Source organism: Musca autumnalis, unplaced genomic scaffold (assembly GCF_047663935.1).
Source record: "Musca autumnalis isolate F117 unplaced genomic scaffold, ASM4766393v1 scaffold_5, whole genome shotgun sequence".
NCBI lineage: Eukaryota > Metazoa > Arthropoda > Insecta > Diptera > Muscidae > Musca > Musca autumnalis.
The window spans coordinates 42,170,135-42,182,964 of NW_027412088.1; the positions used below are offsets into that span (position 1 = coordinate 42,170,135).

The 12,830-nt window shown below is 35.4% G+C and overlaps 1 protein-coding gene and 1 pseudogene across 13 annotated transcripts in view; one reads left to right on the plus strand and one right to left on the minus strand.

The window, feature by feature from the left end:
• LOC141405527 (antichymotrypsin-2-like) overlaps positions 1-12,830 on the plus strand; it is a 167,941-nt gene that overhangs the window by 52,418 nt on the left and 102,693 nt on the right. The window lies entirely within an intron of this gene.
• Positions 236-2,459, minus strand: LOC141405077 (serine protease inhibitor 42Dd-like; annotated as a pseudogene).

A 12,830-nucleotide genomic window follows, 5' to 3' on the forward strand; every position in this document is an offset into this window, starting at 1 on the left:
AAATCGATAATTTTTACAAAATGATGATGAAACAATTTTTTCCTCACCTTTTCCATTATACAACTGTAAATTTTAGAAATATTTAAAATAATTATTACAAATTATCGAGTAGACGGACAGGCATAATTATTGTCTTTGCTTCTCTTTTATTGTCAAAGGCTGAGGGTCAGCACACCAGACTGATATTTTGTTACTTGTTTTATAACAAATTAATTTTAAAAGCTGCAGATGCTACTCCTATTTATGCTGTCACGGTTAATAGGTGAATGTGAATTGCAGAAAAAATTTTTAACGACAGCATTTATTTAAGTTTTTTCTTCTTTTTTTCAAGAAAAGATATACATTTTCAAAATTTTTCTGAATTTTATAAATAAAATAATAATAACTTTTAAAATTTGGTCACATGACCAACAAAGTAAACAGCTGTCTTACTGCGTATGGCAAAAACAAAGGGATGATCAGCGATAAACCTTGTCGGTTTAACTAGACGTAGGGTGAGTATAACGTTCCTATCTGGAAAAATATCAAAAAAATCATTATTGCAATATCTGTGTATTGTATATTGGTATTATTGTTTATAAATTCACTTACATGAATCAGCTAATAACTCTGAACCGTCTTCATTGACATCTAAGAAAGCTTTGTGTTTAACATCCGAGACTCTTTGTGGTGCACCAGCATTGGAAAACAAGTAGTTGAAATTAGCGGAATTAGAAAACATAGAATTTAGACCCATCTGTAAATACATAGAAACTATATGAATAAAAAAATGATCATGATATGATACATTAATTACTCTAACTTTACCTTCTGCAAAGGTTCTTTCAAATCAAGATCGAATTCAATATGGAATTTCGGTAAAAATACATCAACACCATCTATACACAATTTCGAAGAAATCTCATTAAGATCTACGCCCTTTAATCTTTCTTCCAATTTGGCCAAACCCTCAACATCATTGGGTAAAATAATCATCATTGATAAATCGGAATTTTCATACGGCATTTCCAAGACTTTGGCTTCGTATTCTGGTAATTCACCATATAGGAATTCAGAATACAGAAACATCATATCAACCTGAACTTTATGTTTGTTATCCATGTTAAATTCGTGTTTACGTAGAAAAAAAGGCTTCAACCATTTAGTCTTAAAATAAATGGCATTCACCAACACTGCACTGGTTTCATTGTCAACAGAACCAGGTTGCTAAGATTTTTGATTTTTTTCTCAGTTTGCTCCTCAACCCATGTGTTAATTTTGTTAATAGCTTCCTCGGAATTTTGGAAATCTACATTTTCCGCATTGGCATCCAAATATTCAGTGGTAATTTTATTGTATTCCTCAGCAATTTTCAAATTTTCATTAACATATAAACGATTGGCCATTTTAAGAATGGGACCATTAGCTTTCGGAGTTTTAAAGAGTTCACTTAAAAATTCTCCATGATTTTGTACCACTTGACGTTTGTCTCCTTCGCCAAGATATAAAACTTTACGCATTTCTTCTGCCGTTTCTCCATCGGCTCCAGCAAAACCCATTGCCAAGCATGATTGTATGGAAGCTGGCGAATAGACAACATTAGTGCTGAGGTGTTCGGGTGCCACAACTGAGAAGAGATTAGCTGCAAATAGATTACGACTTGCCTTGGCGACTGGGGCTATTTTTCCAGCAGCGATATAGTGAAAAATACAGCTTATTATTCCTATAAAGAGGGCTGGAAAGAAAATAGGAAGAGGAAACATTATAAGTTATTCTTTTATGTGGCTATTTAATCTTAACAATCATATAGAGGTTATAGTCAGTTATAAAAACACATTCCAATATAAAGAAATCTCTGAATACAATTATGAAGAATCAATTCACCATGGTGGACAAATTAACTATTGTAGCTACTAAAATTATCACCAAAAGTGCCTAATGCAAATTATTGAAGGGAAAGTTCATAGTCACACAAGAATAAACTTAAAATGTTGAAAAAGTCAGCACCGCAGCAAACATGTTTTACTGGCTCATCTGCTCTCGGCCACTAAAAGGAAACAAGCACGCTAGAAAATATAATATTTTTGCGAAAATTTGGTACTTAGTTAAGCAATCCAGTTGATCCATTATTTTCCATTATTTTTCTACTACACCCAGCGAAAATACCCTTTAAAAACCTCTTCCTTACCTATTATAGCAAGGGCATATTGCGCGTAATAAACGGTTATTTATTTAGGGTATGAAAATATGAATATGAGGTGATTACCTGTTCGAAAGAGTAAGGATGCCATATTGTTTATGTTTACTTTATAGTTGTATTTTTGATTCACTCAATTTGGCGGATAAGTTTGCTGGTGTTGAATTTTTCCACTTTGTTGATGGCCTTTTCAAATTGTTCTTAGTAAATATTGTTATTTTTAATTTTGTTGGTAAATTTATTTTCTGTTTAAGGAGGAGACTATTTTTTTGTTCGATTACTGTCAGCAATCGTTGAGAGACTGATCGTTGTACATGACTGAGCTTCATGGATATATATGAATTCTTAGTTGTGCGGATTCCTAAATGTGCGGATAAAAGTAAGACGAAATCAAGTAGAAAGATTTGTTGTTGTTTTTTTACCCGAACATCTACCAACATCTCCCTTGCGAATAGTTTGCCTTTGATGCTTGGTATGGCTGACAATTATCAGCGTAAAAACATGAGGTTGTTTGTTTGTCTGTATGAGATGAGATAATTTATTTCAAGTTCGGCTATTGATATTCTCCTCTTGGATTGTGACATTAAAACCGCGTTAAGCTATATTTTTTTAATAGCTCCAAGAAAAACTCGTTTAAATCGCAAAAAAAAATTGATATTAAAAGTTAATATTCTTACCAGACCATCAAAACTTACATCACGTGTGCGCCTCTGTTGAACGCGACTTGTTTTCGTCTGCGTTAACAGTGTATTCTTGTTTTGTTTTGTATCATAAACAACAAATAATATATTTTGTGTGTTTAAAACAAAAACAATAATGAAATCGGCTGTTGGCGGCAAAACACATCGTTACCAGTTGGTCGACTCTAGTTGTCAAAGCAATCAGAGCTGCCATTCTGGTAATAGATATACAGTCTACCGCTGGTTAGTGTCTCAGCTAAATTCTGACTCAGCAAATACGACGTTAATTTGAATTACAATTAACCCATTATGGTATGTCACAATTGAACAAACCCGTCAAAAATATTCAGGAAAACACATCTTCCAACATTACGAAACAAAATCAGCTAAACATTGCAGGTGCCGGCGTAAATAAGCAAGAACCAGAAATCAAAAAACCAAAACTATTCTCCGAAATTATGCAAGGCAATAAAACGAAAGATAATGAAAAGGTACTTCTAAAAATTATGGAAAAATTGAACAACATTGAGGCAGTCAATCAGGTTATTCAAAGACGATTAACTGCGCTGGAATACAACTTTTCAAATCATCAGCAATAACTTTGAAAATAATGGAGTGGAATGCAAACGGGCTCTGTGCCCACAAGGATGAACTATTAGTCGTTCTAAGCAGTCAAATGGTGGACATATGTTTAATTAGTGAAACCCACTTTACGAAAGAGTCGTTTCTACGCATAAAGGGATATAATATCTACCACACTAAACACCCAAGCAATAATGCAAGAGGCGGATCTGCCATTCTAATAAAATCATCTATAAACCATTATGAAGAAGAAACATTTTGTTCAGACTTTTTCCAAGCTACAACAGTTACAGTAATATTAAACGGGCAACATTTTTCCTTTACGTCAGTTTACAGTCCACCGCGCCATAATCTGAAAATGGATCAATACATTGATTTAATAAACAACCACAAATACAAATTTATAATGGGTGGTGACTATAATGCAAAGCATACCCAGTGGGGATCAAGGCTAACCACTACCAAAGGTAGCGAATTGTTGAAAGCTATTGAGAAAACTGGCTGCAATTTCATCTCTACAGGATCCCCAACGTACTGGCCAACGGATCCTCATCGATTTCTTTATAACAAGAAAAATCTGTAAACAATGTCTCAAAATAGAAAAAGGGTACGATCTCAGTTCTGACCACTCGCCTATCTTTTTAACGTACTTAACTAAAGGATACTTCAACAACAACTCAATGCTAGCTATGTTTAACCAGCAAATTAACCGATTGGAAATATTATTCACACAAAATAAACTGTAGCGAAATGTCGTTTCACATAGAATCCGAAGAAGATTTAGATGAAGCCATAATTAAATTTACAGCACTGATTCAAGAATCAGCTTTCGAAAGCACGCCTAAAGGAAATCCACAGCATGTTCAGTATACTTACCCACCATACATTCTGAACCAAATTCAATCCAAAAGAAAACTGCGAAAAAAGTGGCACCAAACTAGATCTCCCGATGACAAGAAGGCGTTCAATAATGCATCAAAGTCTCTAAATAGAGCAATAAAGAAGTTCAACAGCGAAAACTTAAACACTCATATTTCAAAACTATCCGCGGATAGATCAACTGATTATTCTCTGTGGAAAAAAACTGATAAATTCAAACGACCAATTCTACCAAAAACCCTTCTCAGGAACGAACCTGAAGGATGGGATAGATCTGACTCTAAGAAGACATCTGTTTCCGCAAAATATCTAGCCGGTGTCTTCTCTTGTAGAGATGAGGAACATGATAATCTGGAACCAATTACAAACACTGATACAAGTGAAATCCCATTAATAGAGATTGAAGAAATCGAGTGGGAAATAAGTCATCTCAATTCCAAAAAAAGCGGCAGGATATGATCTTATGACGCCCATTCTTACTGAAGACTATACCAACTACTGGCTTAAAAACTTTAGCAAATATTTTCAACTCAGCTATACGACTTCAATACTTTCCTATTTACTGGAAAACGTCAGAAGTAATTATGTTACACAAACCTGGATAACCACCATCAGACCTGCAATCATACAGGCCAATAACTCTTCTCCCTATCCTTGGAAAAGTTTTTGAAAAATTGATTTGTAAAAGGTTAAATAACATAATTGAACAGAAAAACCTCATTCCCGACCATCAATTTGGTTTTCGCAAATTCCACTCCACCATAGATCAAGTTCATAGAGTCACCCATACTATAGAGGACGCGCTGGAACATAAGAAAGTATGCTGTGCAATCTTTCTAGATATATCTCAAGCATTCGATGCTGTATGGCATAAAGACCTAATACATAAGCTGAGTTGCTGTCTTGCAAATTCCTTTTGTATACTCTTAAAGTCTTACTTATCAGAAAGATACTTTCGAGTTAAAGAAAACGAAACTTACTCAGAACTTATGCCTATAAAGTCTGGAGTTCCACAGGGCAGTATACTGGGTCCGTTACTGTATTTATTGTTTACTATGGATCTGCCAACTTGCAATGAATGTGTTTTCGGTACTTTTGCAGACGACACAGTTATACTTTCTACTGAAGAAACAGTAGAGGCTTCTTCACAAAAACTGCAATCCTCATTAAATGAAATAATATCATGGACAAAAAATGGAAAATATCGTTGAATAGTCAAAAATCATGCGTTGTCTACTTCACAAACAAAAACATTGTCAGAAATCCTATCTATATTGACAATATAGAAGTTCCGATAGGAAATACTGCAAAATACCTTGGTATGAACCTAGATACTAAACTAGAATGGAAGGAGCACGTTAAAATAAAGAAAAATGTACTTGAAATGAAATACTCGAGATTACGTTGGCTGATAGGAAACAATTCTAAAACATCAGTGGAGAATAAAATACTTATATATAACCAGATTCTAAAACCAGTTTGGGTATATGGAATCCAACTTTGGGATGCGCCAGATGTAATATAATCAATAAAATCCAAGTATTCCAAAATAAAGTTCTTCTTCTTATATATTGTTAATGCGCCGTGGTATATAAGAAACAGCGATGTTCAGCGAGACCTACAAATCCCATCAGTTACTGATGAAATTGCACGCCAGGCTGAAAAGCACCAGAGAAAACTAGAAGCCCATCCGAACGATTTAATTCTACCTATTCTCAATTCTGAAAATATTCACAGAACTCTAAGCAGGTTTAAACCACATGATCTAGTCATCGATTTTCCGGATAAGCTTCATAAAACACCTTAGTGAAGTATGCTTACATTTATGAAATAAACTGCTCAAAATAAACTGCTAGTTAGTCCAGGTAAATTGAAAATACTTAAATAAATAAAAAAAAATGTCCTGAACAGCGGATATTTCAGCGGAGGAAAAAAAGGCCGCTCTAACATATGTCCCAAACATATTTTGCAGCAAACATATGTATGTTTGCAACTAGTCCCAAACATAACATATGTTTGGGTCCTGCAAACAAATTTATGTGTGGGTGGAAACAAATATTTGTTTAGATATAATATAAATACAAACCCAAAAGCCACACAAAAAAAAAAAACAGACACATGTACCAGTGGGCGCTTACTGAGATCAACGGAGCGTAAATTTCAATGTAAAACACATTGGAATGTATGCTCACTTGCTCTCAGTAAGGGTTCACTGGCTATCTCTAACACATACACACATTAATAAATGGTGGTGATTTATTGAAATGCATAGAAATACCACACACAAAAGCAACAACAGACACATAGCTACATTCAAAATTCCAAAGAAATACATAACAGACTTTAATAAAAGAAAAACGGAATGGAATAATATATAAAAAGTCACATTTAAACAAGTAAGAACGGCGTTAAGTTCGGCCGGGCCGAACTTGTTATACCCTCCACCACGAGTTATATGGAAGTAAAATGGAACATTTAGTTTCCTTTCGTTTATAAAGAAGAACGTTTTTAGACACAAAGAAGACTAATTACAAATATCCGTTATTTCGGTAAGAAAATGTGGCTAAAACCTAAAAAATACAAAAATTAAGAGTTATGCTTCTATGGGGGATAAAGGAAGACGTGGACATATACTAATAATTCTTTTCAGGAATTTTTTATAACCCCATGGATGACTAAATAACAAAATCCAGTCATTTCGGTGGTATGATGACGTCACAACCTTTAGAATTACGAAAATCGGGAGCTACCGTTCAATGGGGGATCTATAAAGGCGTGGACCTATACCGACAAATTTGATATGGAAAATTTCATACCCCAAATGAAGACTAAACACCAAATTTCAGCCAATTTGGAGGCAACAACTTTCAAAATACAGAAAATCGGGAGGTATATACTATACCCATAAATTTCATATGGGAAGTTTTGTACCCCAAATTATGACTAAACACCAAATTACAGCCATTTCGAAGTAATACTGAGGCCACAACCTTCAAAATACCGAAAATCGGGAGGTACCGTTCTATGGGTGCTATATGAAGGCGTGGACCTATACCGATAAAATTTTAAGAGAACATTTTATACCCCCAGCGAAGACTAAATACCAAATTTTTGCCATTTCGGAGGAATATTGAGGCCACAACCTTCAAAGTACCGAAAATCGAGAAGTACCGTCCTATGTGGGCTGTATTAAGGCGTTGACCTATACCGACAAAAGTCTGGGGGGGGGGGGGGGGGGGGGAAGTTGTATACCACCAACGAAGACTAAGCACCAAATTTCAGTCATTTTGGTGTGATAATGAAGCTAAAACCTTAAAAATTCCCAAAATCGGGTGGTGCTGTTATATGTTATATATATGACTATATCAAAACGTGGACCGATATAGCCCATTTGCAATACCAATCATTCTAGGAGTAACAGAAACTTCCATACCAAATTACAAAGCTCTATCTTAAAAATTGCGAGCTGTACCTTGATTTCAATAGACGGACGGTTATATCGACTTAGAATTTTACCCTGATCAAGAATATATGTATATACTTTATAGGGTCTCCGATGAATATTTCGATGTGTTACAAAATGAGGGTAACTGATGGAGAGTTAGAAAGATGTACCAAAGTGTTTTTGGAAATTCGACCTATAAGTGTACGAAAAGTTACTAAATTTGGTACAAATTGTATATTTTGAGCGGATATAGCTACAATCTTCATATTTGGTATGGGAATCAAGGTTGGGAAGTGGTGTTGATATAAGGAAATGATTTTGGATGTTTCTACGTATGTGTACGATAAGTACTAAATGGTACTATATTTGGTACAATTTGGATTTGGGTGAACGGATAGAGCTGAAAACCTGAAATTTGGATATTAGATAACCGTTGAAGTGTACGATTGAGATGGGGGTAGCTTTGGAAATTCATACTTATGTGTACGAAAACTACTAAATCCAAAAAAAATTGGATTTAGATAGACATGAAAACCTGAAATTTGGAATTAAGATTACTGATGGAGTAAAGGATTGAGGTAGTTTTAGAAATTCTTACTTATGGGTACGAAAAGTAGTAAACGGTACTAAATTTGGTACAAATTGGATTTGAGTGAACGGATAGAGCTGGAATCCTGAAATTTGGAATTTAATAACTTTTGGAGTGTAGGATTGAGTTAGTCTTGGAAATTCGTACTTATGGGAACTTATAGTACTAAATGGTAATAAATTTGGTACAATTTATATTTGGTTGAACGAACAGAGCTGGAATCCTGAAATTTTGATTTAAGATTACTATTGGACGGATAGAGGTGGAATCCTGAAATTTGCAATTACTGTTGGAGATAGTTATTGAAATTCGTACTTTCATACGAAAAGTATAAATGGTATTATGAATAGAGGTGGAATTCGGAAATTTGGAAATTCGTACTAATGTATATGAAAACAAGTAAAAAAGTATCAGTCGGCTTAGCCGACAGAGATATACCCTCAGCCAGTTTAATTTGAAACACGTTAATCCAAAAAATACTTCATACGCACAAAAATATGGATTAGGATTAAAGTTCAAAATTATTGGGGAGTAGGTACTTAAAGGAATGGACCCACATAGTCCATTATGGAAGTGGATCATATACATATTTTCAATAGATATCGCGCCCACTAGTCATTTCAGTTGGTCATCGCATAACTTTTGCACCAGTATTCCAAGAAGCATGGACTTGTCCACGGAAAACATAATATCCCTAAGGAGAAACAAATTTAGACAAAATATTGGGATATCCAATTTTGTTGCTCCGTTCAAGAGAAATATTGGGGGAAAGTACCGGAAGTTGTGGACCGGTATTACCCATCCTCAAACTGAAACTAAGTTTGTACAAAATATTGAGCAGTTCGAAAGTTATCGTGCTCTCCAGCCACTATATATGGTGCCATAGGGGTTTTTTACACCTTTCGGGCTGTTTTCTCAAGAACTATAGAGTTGCCCCTGAAAAAACTTTTACCGTCGTAATTGAGGCAGCAAATGCAAATTGCTTCAACAAAAATCAAAGTGATTCGAGCGCAGGTCTTAAAGTGAACTTATTCGAAATTTTGTGTGGGAGGTACCCGAAGGAATGGACAAATATAATCCATATTCGAACCTGATCTATATCGGGTAGATATATTAGGTTGTGTAAAGTATGGACCAAATCCGTCACTCCCATAAAGAGTTATCGTGAGCACAACGATCCTGCAGGCAGAACTCCGGGCGATAACAGAGTGTCTGCTTTGGTTTGATACTCACACAAGGCCTACCACTGTAAATATCCTTACGGATAGCAAAGCAGCCATTAGAGCTATCTAGAACTGTCTTGGAATGTATTAAATCTATAAATAATTACTCCCAACACGGTAAGGTAAACATTATATGGGTACCAGGGCATACCGGGATTAGGGGTAATGAAATAGCAAACTCCTTGGCAAAACAAGCCAAGGAGCAACCCACGGTAAGTCAAGAAAACGCTAAGCCGTTTAAAGCTACGCGACTAGAACTAAAGACATGGGCAAAAAATGCACATGTATTCCTCTGGAGTAGCGAAGAGAAGGGAAAAAACACAAAAATTCTATGGGGAAACCCAGACGAGGACAAAAAAAAGAACTACTTTTACTAAGTAAAAAAGATATTAGTAGACTGACAGGAATCCTTACAGGTCACCTAGGTCTAAAAGCGCATCTGCACAAAATAGGTTGTGCAGAAAACAGTGAATGCAGAGCATGCGGAGAGGACGACGAAACGTTGGAACATTACCTCTGCCATTGTCAAGCCTTCACAAATCTGAGAACCCAGTTACTAGGGAATGACATTATACCAGGACTCGATCAAATTAGGACAATCGAGTTCAAAAAGATCAGAGACTATGTAAATAGGACAGAGATCCTAGACTAAGTCAAAAAAAGATAATCCTCCATAACCCAAAAAAAAAAAAAAAAAACAAAAAAAAATTAGAGCGCACAACACGCCTACTTATGGCTTTAGTGTATGTCCACATGGGCATGTGGTGATCTAGGATCACCCCTCTTATCAACCTAACCTAACCTATCGTGAGCACAATCTTTCCGAACATTTTTGAACTTTTGTGGGGGAGGTACCTGAAGGAGTGAACCGATAACGCTTATCTTCAAACTTAAACTTTGCTTGTACAAAATATTACGAAGGCCAAAGTTTAGACCCAATCGGAAGTTCCGTTCGAGAGTTATCGTGCGCTCCAACCACTATACACGATGTCATAGGGGTTTTTCGCAACTTTCAGGCTATTTTCTCAGGAAGTATGGACTTGCCCCGGGTCAAACTTGTACCGTCGTATAGGGGGTAGTGAATACAAGTTGCTACAACAAAAATCAAAACGATTCGAGAGATGGTCCTAAACTGAACTTTTCCGAAATTTTGTGTGAGAGGTACCCGAAGGCGTGGACCGATTGAGTTCGTATTGGAACCTCATCTAAGTCTGGTAGAAGTTTCACGATGTGCAAAGTATGTACCATATCGGTCATTCCCTTCAAGAGTTATCGTGCGCACAAATTTTCCGAACATTTTCGAACTTTTGTGGGGAGGTACCGGAAGGAGTGGACCGATAGAACCCATCTCCCAACTTTAACTAAGTTTAGACAAAATATTGCGAAAGCCAAATTTTGGACCAAATCGCTTCATCCGTTCGAGAGTTATCGTGCGCACCAGCCAGACAGACGGACAGACAGACGGACGGACATTGCTAAATCGACTGTAAATTGTCTGAAACACATTTCGTCCAAACATACTTCGGGTCTAAAACCATTATTTCGATGAGGCACATTTTGCCCGTATGAAAGTGTATATACCCTCGTTAGCATAAATGCTGAGGGTATAAAAATACTAAATCGCGGTTGGGATATAATTTTGGATAAACGAAAGTAATTTTTGAAATTTATACATACTATAAGTTCTAAATTTGGTACCAGTTTGGTGTTGCATGATGGGATATAAGTGGAATTTCGAATTGTTTTATGAGGGATTGTGTTGGTGTTTAGATACGGATTTTTTGAAATGCATACAAATTCTAAAATTAGGCTGATCGCTGGATGATTTATTGAGAAATACGAAATGTACTAAAAATGTATTAAATTTGACGTTGGGTATAGCAATGAAGATGGAATTATGTCATTAGTGCGTGAAAAGTACAAAATTGTAATAAATTTGGTATTGGGATAAGGAATAGAAGTGAAATTCTGATATATTATTGATTTGTCAGGTTCATTGGTAGAGGTGGTCGTACAATAAGTGTACTAGAAATATTAAATAATACTAAATATTAAAGCACTGGTATTGGGTGAATCGATAAATAAAATTTGTTATGAGGATCACTGTTGAGATTTGATCAGAATGTTTATTTAAATCCGCCTTTAAATATATGAAAGGTTTCGACATGTAATACCATTGACATTGGGTGAACAAGTAGAGCTAAAACTGTAACATTTGAGCTAAGATCCTGGATTTTAAAAATTGTACTGAATAATGTACTATTGCTTATAGGTTAACACGAATTCGGTTTCTAAATAACATTGTACAACAAAAAAAATAATTACAAGATAATTCGGCCAGATTATGAAAGAGGACCGAAAAAAGAAGACACGTGTATAGGCGTTTTAAAAGTTTACGTCGGGAAGTAACATAAATAGGCGTGGCAAATTCAGCCCATTTCTACAGGTTTTGAAATATTCGACATCAGATTCTTTGGAATCCTTGCATTTTAGGTATAAAGTGTCTTTGGCAATATTACTGACAATAATGCGAGGTATCTTTTTATCAAAAAAATTAAACCTTATGCGAGTCACTTAAAGGGTCTTTTTGGTCTCTTTTTTCAAAAACGCTTAAAAACTCCTTTAAAATGTGATCGTATCAGATCAAAATATTCTACAAAATTATTTGTCGTATAATTTTACTATAGGTCCCCGAATACACCAAAACTCTAAATCGTAACTAAACGCCAGGAATCTGTCATCTGAAAATGCGGGGATAGTCTACGGCTATTGTCCAGTGAATATATCTAATATACGAGTCCTAACACAACAATTACTTTAAATTTAATAACCAAATATACCATCAAACGTATGGTATGCCGATGGGGAACCCCCTATCACCTACGATAGCCGACATCGTTCTCGATGTTTTACTAGACGACGTATTTACCGAACTTAAAAATAAGGATATTGAAATCAAACTACTGACGAAATACGTGGATGATATTTTTGCAATAATTAACAAAAACGACGAACGGATTATTCTTAAAACACTGAACAACCAACATAACAAAATACAATTTACTATAGAGAAAGAAAATGAAAACAAGCTCCCGTATTTAGACATGATGATCGTGAAAAACAATGGTACACTTCTAACAGAATGGTATACAAAAGAAATATCATCAGGCCGAATCATCAACTACCACTCTACACAACCAAAAAATATGAAAATCAATACAGCCATAAGTCTTCTAAATAAAATTAAATATATTAC